The sequence below is a fragment of the Cololabis saira genome, chromosome 15, assembly GCF_033807715.1.
Source record: "Cololabis saira isolate AMF1-May2022 chromosome 15, fColSai1.1, whole genome shotgun sequence".
Lineage (NCBI taxonomy): Eukaryota > Metazoa > Chordata > Actinopteri > Beloniformes > Belonidae > Cololabis > Cololabis saira.
Window position 1 is genome coordinate 450,309 of NC_084601.1, and position 9,692 is coordinate 460,000.

The following is a 9,692-nucleotide window of genomic DNA, read 5'->3' on the forward strand; positions in this document are numbered from 1 at the left end:
AAACTTCTCACTACCGGAAAACCAAGCTCTTCTGATGTTTCCCACACAGAGACGCACCAATGTGAAACTAACGTCACATCATTCAACTGGGAAATGAGGAAGGGCTTTGTTTTCTGTTGTGGAAAAACACAACAGACAAGATCCAGCAACGTGGATGCAGCAGTAGACAAACAATAAAATAAACAAACACACTTAAACTAATAAACACAGTTGTGACGGGATCAGCGGTGCAGCCCACAACACTAACTAAGGTAGTGTTGGATAAAATAATTCAAAACCACACTGAATATGTAAACTGCAAGGTGGGTCCCTGCCTGCCCGGAACAGCTTCTCTGGAATTATAAGATTTTAGCATGTTAATATGACACAAGCGCTTCTTCCTCCTCCGTTCAGGGGTGGCGATGACATAGTCAGTGTCAGATACCTTGCTCTCCACAACATACGGCCCCGAGAAGCGGGCCGTGAGAGCAGAACCAGGCACTGGCAACAATACCAAAACTTGGTCCTTGGAGGAAGCAGGAGTCGACTGTCACCTGGCTGCATGGACCATCGACTACCTCACCAACAGGCCACAGTACGTGAGGCTCCGCCACTGTGTGTCTGATGTGGTGGTCTTGCAGCACAGGGGCCCCGCAGGGTACACTGCTCGCTCCATTCCTCTTCACACTATACACCTCAGATTTCCACCACAACACAGACTCCTGCCATCTCCAGAAGTTCTCCGATGACTCCGCCATCGTGGGACGCGTGTCCAGGGGGGAAGATCTGGAGTACAGGGGGGGTCATCGCCGACTTCGTCTCATGGTGCGAACGGAATCATCTGCAAATCAACACCAGCAAGACGAAGGAGGTGGTGATCGAATTCGGCAGGAACCCTCTGCCTCTTGCACCGGTGAACATCCAGGGGCTGAACATTGAGACGGTGGAGGAGTATAAGTACCTGGGTGTTCACCTCAACAACAAACTGGACTGGTCCCACAACACCGACGCCCTGTACAAGAAGGGCCAGAGTCGACTCCACCTGCTGAGGAGACTGAGGTCCTTCGGTGTGTGCAGGGAGCTCCTAAGGACTTTTTATGACTCTGTGGTAGCGTCTGCTCTCTTCTATGCAGTCGTCTGCTGGAGCTGCGGGAGCTCGGAGAGAGACAGGAAGAGACTGAACCGACTGGTCAGGAGGGCTGGCTCGGTTCTTGGTTGTGCTCTGGACTCTGCCGAGGAGGTGGGTGAGAGGAGGATGCTGGTCAAGCTGAACTCCATCATGGACAACCCCTCTCACCCCCTACATGACACTGTGGGAGCCCTCAGCAGCTCCTTCAGCCAAAGACTGCTCCACCCGCGCTGCAAGAAGGAACGCTACCGCAGGTTATTCATCCCCACAGCCATCAGACTCTATAACAAGAAACTGTAGCCACCCGTGTGCAATAAACCTGTCTCTTTAAAAGTGCAATAACCACTAATACCTCACGTATTTTTGGGAATATTTGTAAATATTTTGTAAATATTATTATATTATAGTTTATTTGGTGTTTACTACTTTTTTCTCTCTTGTACATAGTGTTTTTCTACTTTTTATATTGCTCTTTTTTATTATTTAACTATTTATGGTTATTTCTATTTTAAATCTTTTGTATAAAGCGTGTGTGTGTTTTGGCTGCTGCACGACTGAATTTCTCCTCTGGGAGATCAATAAAGTCTACTATTCTATTCTATTCTATTCTATTCCCCAGGCTGGAACTGACGCCTGACCGCTTTCCTGTCATACCGGTTCTTCATGCTACCCTGGGTGGAAGAAAGAGCCCCCTTGCCAATTTCGAGGCACTCCGCAGTCGCTCTCTACACTGAGAGACGAAATCTGCCACCTCCTCTTTAGCAGTTGGGACAGACATGAATCGCTCCTTCAACACCTTCACAGGTCCACGCACATTGTGACCAAACACAAGCTCAGCTGGACTGAAACCAAGGGATTCTTGCTTAGCATCACGAATGGCAAAGAGCACAAAGGGAACCCCCTCATCCCAGCTATTCCCGGTGTCACAACAGTATTTACGCAGCATACTCTTCAGGGTCTGATGCCAACGTTCAAGTGCACCTTGAGACTTGAGGGTGGTAAGCGCTGGACACTGAATGGGAGACACCTAAAGACTGCAAAGCCTGCTTGAAAGTTCTGGAGAGGAAGTTACTTCCCTGGTCGGTTTGCACAACCTTGGGGAGCCCAAATGTGGTGAAGAATTTGGTCAAAGCCCTAGTGATGGCTGGGGCAGTAATCCTCCTAAGAGGAATGGCCTCAGGGAACCGGGTGGAACCACACATTAGAGTCAGAAGGAACTGGTTACCAGACTTTGTACGGGGCAACGGACCTACACAGTCTACCAGGACGTGATCGAACGGTTCACCCCAGGCTGGGATGGGGTGCAGAGGGGCTGGGGGCACAACCTGATTCGGCTTTCCTACAACCTGGCAGGTACAGCAGGTTTTACAGAAGCGCACAACGTCAGCCTTCAACCCAGGCCAGAAGAAGTGCCTGAGGATACGGTCATAGGTTTTGGTTATGCCCAAATGACCAGACCACAGATGTTCATGAGCCAACGCCAGCACATGCTGACAGCAGTTGGTAGGAAGCACTATCTGGTACACGGTAGCCCAATCTTCACCTGCACCCCCTGGCTGCGAAACCCATCGACGCATCAGCATACCATTGTCAAGAAGAAAAGACTGCTGCTCACCACACTTGGCGTCACCAGCAGCAGCGGCAAAACACTTGGCTAGCAACCTGTCCTCTTTCTGAGCCCCAATAAGTGCCTCACGAGTCAGTGACATGGACACACTGTCAGCTACAGGCCCAACCATTTTTCATTTTTTCATTTTATTCTTTATTTTCATTCAAAAAACAAAACAATTCAATACAAACACAAATACAAATGTTCCTAACTTATGAATGAAAAGGGAGCAGAAAGAAGAAGAATCTTATCTGATCTGCCCCTTTCACAAATAACATCATTTAATAATAATTAAAAAAAAAAAAAAAAAAAAAAAACTAAGTGAATAAAAACAACTAAAATAAAATTAAAATAACATTAAATAAAATTACAACCGCCTACGGGTATGTCAATCAAACTCAACATTTTTCGTTATATTTCCTTAACATACAGGTTTTAATTGTTCTTTTAAATGTAATGTTTGATTTGGATTCTTTGTTTTCTTTGTTCAGATTGTTCCATAAATTGATTCCTTTCACAGAAACACAACGTTCCATCAATTTTGTCCTGCATCTTGGTTTTATAAAAATCTCTGTTCCTTTTAAGTTATACTTGCTTTTTCTTTTTTCAAATCTTTTCTGAATGTTGATTGGTAAAGTTTTTTATGAGCTTTAAACATAATTTGCAGAATACTATGGTCTACTAGTTCATGAAATTTCAACAAACGTAACTGAAGGAATAATGGATTTGTTGGATTTCTATATCGTTTTCTACTAATTATCCTTATGGCTCTTTTTTGCAGAATGAAAATTGATTGAATATATGTTTTACAGGCATTTCCCCAAACTTCAACACAGTAGGTCAGATATGGAACAATCAGAGTGTTATATAAAATGTACAATGCTTTGTTGTCCAATAAATCCTTAACTTTGTGTAACAGAGCAATTGTTTTTGATATTTTTATCTTTGTATAATTGATATGTGATTTCCAATTCAAATTCTCATCCAGCATGACACCCAAAAACTTGGTTTCTCTTACTCTATTAATTTCAATACCATCTATATTAATTGAAGTGTCTGTTTCTCTTTTTCTGTTACTAAATATCATGAAGTTTGTTTTTTCAAGATTCACTGATAATTTATTTACCTCAAACCATGTTTTTATTTTTTTAAATTCCTTTTTAACCACATTCAACACATATGTTAAATCTTCCCCAGAATAACATAAAGTAGTGTCGTCTGCAAACAAAATACATTTGAGCAGTTTGGAAACATAAACAAAATCATTAATATACAAAATAAACAGTTTTGGCCCAAGAACCGACCCCTGAGGTACGCCACACTTAATAAATTGTGATTCAGATTTGACATTATTTATCTGCACATACTGCTTTCTATTCTCCAAGTAGCTTGAGACCCATTGATGTGCCACCCCTCTGATACCGTATTTGCTCAATTTTTTTTAGAAGTATGGTATGATTTATGGTATCAAAGGCTTTTTTGAGGTCAACAAAAATACTTACAAAAAAATGTCTCTTATCAATTGCAGTGCAAATTTCTTCAGTTAATTCCATAAGTGCCATTGATGTGGAGTGATTGGTTCTAAATCCATACTGACCATTGTTTAAAATATTGTATCTGTCTATAAATGTATCTAACCTAACTACAAATAATTTCTCTAATATTTTTGAAAATTGTGGAAGCAAGGATACTGGTCTGTAGTTGGAAAAAACATGTTTATCTCCATTTTTATAGAGTGGAATTACTTTTGCTGTTTTCATATTATCAGGAAATATCCCCGTTGAAAATGATAGATTGCATATATATGTAAATGGTTCAATAACCAATTCAATTATATTCTTTACTAATATCATATCCATATCTGCACAGTCAGTGGATCCTTTACTTGCACAACTTTTTACAATATTCAGTATTTCTTCTTTTTCTACCTTACCAAGAAAAATGCTATTCACATTATCCATTATTGTGTTTTCATCTGTATTGTCTTTTATTGTTGGTATGTTTGCTGCAAGACTAGGGCCTATGTTTACAAAAAAATCATTAAACTTGCTTACTATTTCAGTTTTGTCATTAATGTCATAGTTATCTTTCACAAAATAATTTGGAAGAGCTGATTTTATTTGATCATTTTTTATTACACCATTTATTATTCCCCATGTAGCCTTTATATTGTTTCTATTTTTATTTAGTAAATCACCATAGTATTCTTTTTTATGTCTTCTTATTATCCATACTAATTTATTTTTATATTTCTTATACCTTTCTTCTGCTTCTTTTGACCTTAGTTTTAAGAAACATCTATATAAATAGTTTTTCTTCTTGCAGGCATTTCGTAGTCCTTTGGTCATCCACACCCTCAGATCCCTGAGAGACGCAGTGTCCGATAAGTCAACCTCCTGGGCCTGCTTTCTGGCTTGTGCCCGAGTCAGAACACTAGCTGTGAACACCCCTGGATGGCGTTCAGCAAGTTCATCGGGCCCAGCCTCTGCAATAGGAACATCAACAACCTCAGGCGGGGGACACACTTTACCCCCAGCTATGTCGTTCCCCATGATGAAATCCACCCCATCAATTGGGAAACAGGGGCGGACAGCTACTGGGAAGAAACCGGTGACAAGGTTAGTCTCTATATGCACCCGATGGAGGGGAGCAGGCACAAAACTCATCCCAATGCCCCTGACTATTGTGCTAACACCACATGCCGACCTCTCACCCAAAGGCAACGCACTGGACAGGATAAAGGACTGAGAGCCCCCAGTGTCACGTAGCACCGTAACTGGGCGCTGGTCTTCTGGATTACCTGTGAGAGACACATGACCAACAAAGATGAATGGCTTAAAACAGTCATCAGGAACTTTCTGAGCAGAAGGCTGACCCCCACCAAGCTCAGTTTTGATCAACCCCACCCCTTTTGGCTGCTTTTGAACTGTGGCTTGTTGCTGCTGACTTTTCAAAGCTAAGCACTCTGCTACCAGGTGGCCAGGCTTGTGGCAGAAGAAACACTGCCTATCTGTCCTCACACTCAACCGGGAGGACGGGACATGAGGGACCTGCTTATCAGTGGCCCTCTCAGACAACTCACGGGGGGAAGACTCACGCTTAGTGAACACTGCCTTGTGTGTGAGGGCGAACTCGTTAGCCAAGGAGGCTGCTTGCTGTAGAGTCGCTACCTTCTGTTCATTGAGATAGACCACCGTATGCGCTGGAACACAGGCCTTAAACTCCTCCAACAGCATGAGCTCACGCGCAGACACATAGTCATCAGCCTTACAGGCAGCACACCAACGGTCAAATAGAATCCCTTTCTCCCTAGCAAAGTCAGAGTATGTCTGACTGGAGGTCTTTCTAAGGTTGCGGAACCGCTGTCGGTAGGCTTCTGGGACTAGCTCGTACACCCGCAGTATAGCGCCTTTCACCTTCTCATACAACAGGCTGTCTTCCACAGAGAGGGAAGCACACGCCTCCTGAGCCTTTCCAGTCAACTTACACTGCAGCAGGATGGCCCACACGTCAGCTGGCCAGTGTAAGGCAGTTGCTATGCGCTCAAACGCACCAAAGTATGACTCTACTTCAGACTCTCGGAAGGCAGGAACTAGCGAAATATGCCTACTGATGTCGAAGCTGGGAGGGTGGTATGCAGGAGACTGTGCACCTACAGCAGGAGCGCCGACAGGGGTCTCACCCCCCTGCAGCTCCAACTGACGCATCCTACCCGCAGTCTCTGCTTCCAACTCCAACTTCTTCACCTGTAACTTAAGCTGAAACTCACGCTCCTCTTTCCTGTCCTGAGCCTCACGCTCCTCTTTCCTGTCCTGAGCCTCTATCTAGAGACGAGCAATACGCAGTTTCACCCGGGCATCTAGCCTAGAGTCAGGGGAAGACTCAGCAGAGAGGGGGTCAAAGCGTGGCATCGTGTACGGCTTCTCTTCCCCCTCACCATCACTGCCGTTCCCCTGTTCGCCAGGAGCGGAGCGCCCCACCTCAGCCCCTTTACCCCCCTGAGAAACAGAGGAGCCCGCACCCGAGGGCTCTGCCACAACAGATGCCCCCTCCCCTTGGTCCCCAATAGCCACTGGAGGCAGGTGAACACCCTTGTCAACCAACCCCTTTAAAACAGCATCCCTAAGCTCTCCCTTACGGAGCGCAGTGGAGACAGGAATGCCACAATGTTTAGCAATAGCATGCAGGTCCTCCCTTCGACATGCTTCTAGCAAGCTCAGAGTTGGGTTAGCCACAAACACAACCAGGTCGAAGGCGGCCATGCTCGCCAGGACACCAATCTGACAATCTGTCTTTTCTGGGGATAAACAGACTCTACCATTCACACGCCCCCTCAGGATGAGGGTGGGACTTCAAACCCTGAAACATTTTATTTTTCTCGTATCACCCCAAGCTCCCTGTAACCTGATGGGAAGAGAGTTACTAATCAGGTTAGGGATGACGATTCAGTATGGATCCGATGGTTCGACACTTACCTTTCTGGACGGAGGTACACGGCTATGCGTGGATCAACCATCCAGTGGAACATGCATGTTATCTCCTCAGCCAGGTCCGGCCGCAGATATATATTGGACTTTGTTTGAACCAGAAACACCGGCTACTCCTATCCCCTTATAGGGTCTATCAATAGTGGCGCCCCTGAATCGACACCCTGGGTCCTTATGCTCCTCCCCCCCGACCCCTTACATCTCACATTATTTTATGACACGACACCCAATGGTACCATGATGCCTTCCAAGACAAAAAGGGGGACCATTGGAGTATTGCGTGCACACACATGTATGTTTTGGCGGTAGGCATTGCCGCCTCCGCTGCACTCACGACTGCACGACTGAGGTGGTATGAAATGGCGGATGAGGCCTACCCTCATGTGTCATTGGCTTTGCGCCCAGGCCATCAGGCTAAGGATTTAACGCCTCCAAAGCAAAATTACAATACGCTAGAAGACAGATTTAATTCCTGGGGAGATTGGTATCTCAAAAGGGGGTGCACGTCTCTCCAGAACGCCGCTCCTCCATCCTCCACCACCCCACACCCCTGATTGTAGAGGACATGTTTTCCTTTTTAAGACTGACGATGTAATACCTGACTACACCTACACCACCCAATAGTTGCACGACATGGTGAAAAAGCTAAGCATTAGGAACCGAACGGCACAATTAGATTGGGCAGAGGCCGCAGAAAAAGCGTTTATTCTGCTGACACAATTGCTATCGTCGGCAGCACACCTCTCCGCCCCAGATTACTCGTCTCCGTTTTATTTAGATGTTTCTGTAACAGGATCATCAGCAAGTGATGTCCTGTTCCAGAAAAAGGGGGAGTACGGTTGGTAATCATGTATGACATGGAAACACGACACCCTACATGCACACAGCATGTAGCAGCTACGGCGAAATTAATCAAAAAAACGAAGCACCAAATATTTCATACACACACAAAGGAATCAACATGGCAGATCATATCACAGAGGGAGAACCACACAAGTGCATGGAAAGAATCGTTCGAGATGACAAAGTCAGGGAAGACTTTGCGGCAACACCATTTGACGAAGCGATTAATTTGTTTGTAGACGGATACTGTTTTAAACACTGGGACGAAGGGTTACAATCAGCATATGCAGTAGTAAACGAGGAAGACGAAACATGGGAAACAGTAGAAGCTAGAAGGATTGAAGGCATCCAATCAGAATCAGAATCAGATTTAATAGCCAAGTTTGAACATTGCCCAACACGGAATTTGACTCCGGTTATTTCGCTCACCACCCAGATTTAAAAGTAGCAACAGTAAATAACAAATGTACAGTAGATAAACAATGTGGCACGTATTAACATATACACGATTAAAAAAATTGAAAGGTGCAGCAGTACTGAGGTACACATTGTAATGATAGCTCTTAATAAGAAATATACAATTTTTGAAAAGTGAGCAATTAGCCCAGAGAATAGAAGTATTGGCAATAATACCTTGAGGTGGGAAACGGAGATTAGGATGAGTTTAGTTAAACCTGAGACCACCTGATATATTGCACAAGTATTATGGGAGTAGTTATATTCTTTAAGGCAAAGAATACCACAGTGGGAAAACAGATGGCGATTAGGTGAATTAAATTCAGTCCAGGAGATGGAAGCAGGTGTCTCGGTTTGAAAAACAGACCGACATGTTTAGATATTTAGTTTTTGCACAAGGTGATCTATATGACAATTAAAGTTTAGACAGTCATCAATGAGGACCCCAAGGAACTTTGTAGAGTTTACTTTCTTTATTTCTTCATCATTTATTTTGATCTGAAAGGCCAGATTTTCCATATTCATTCGTTTTTTTATTGAAACTAAATTATATATAATTTGAGATATTTTGTTCATTTTGATCCAAATATCCACCTTAGAGTGCTCATTGTTAAGGAGGTCTTGAATTTCATGGATGTTGTTATGTGATACAAGAAGGGTTGTTTCACTGGGCATTCCCAGAAAACATGCCAGTGTTTAGCCCCCCTGGGGCAGATCATTTTCAACTTTATTCTGTGAGATATGTCTTTATTTAACATTCAACAGTGAACTACGAAGGAGCTTAATTCAATTCAATTCAATTCAATTTTATTTATATAGCGTCTAATACAACAGATGTTGTCTCTAGACGCTTTCCAGAGATCCAGGACATGAACATAAACATAAACATAAACATAAACATAAACCCCAGAGCAATTATTATATAAACAATGGCAGGTAAAAACTCCCATAGTTGGAGAAAAGCCTTAAGCCAAACAGTGGCAAGGAAAAACTCCCCTTTAGGAGGGAAGAAACCTTGAGCAGGACCAGGCTCATAAGGGGGGACCCTCCTGCCGAAGGCCATACTGGGGGAGTCAGGGACGTCAGCAGCACACAGCAGGCAGGTGGAAGCAGCAGCGGGATGACCAGAGGTGGGGGGGGGGGGGGGCGTCAGCAGCACACAACAGTCATGTGGAAGCAGCAGCGGGGG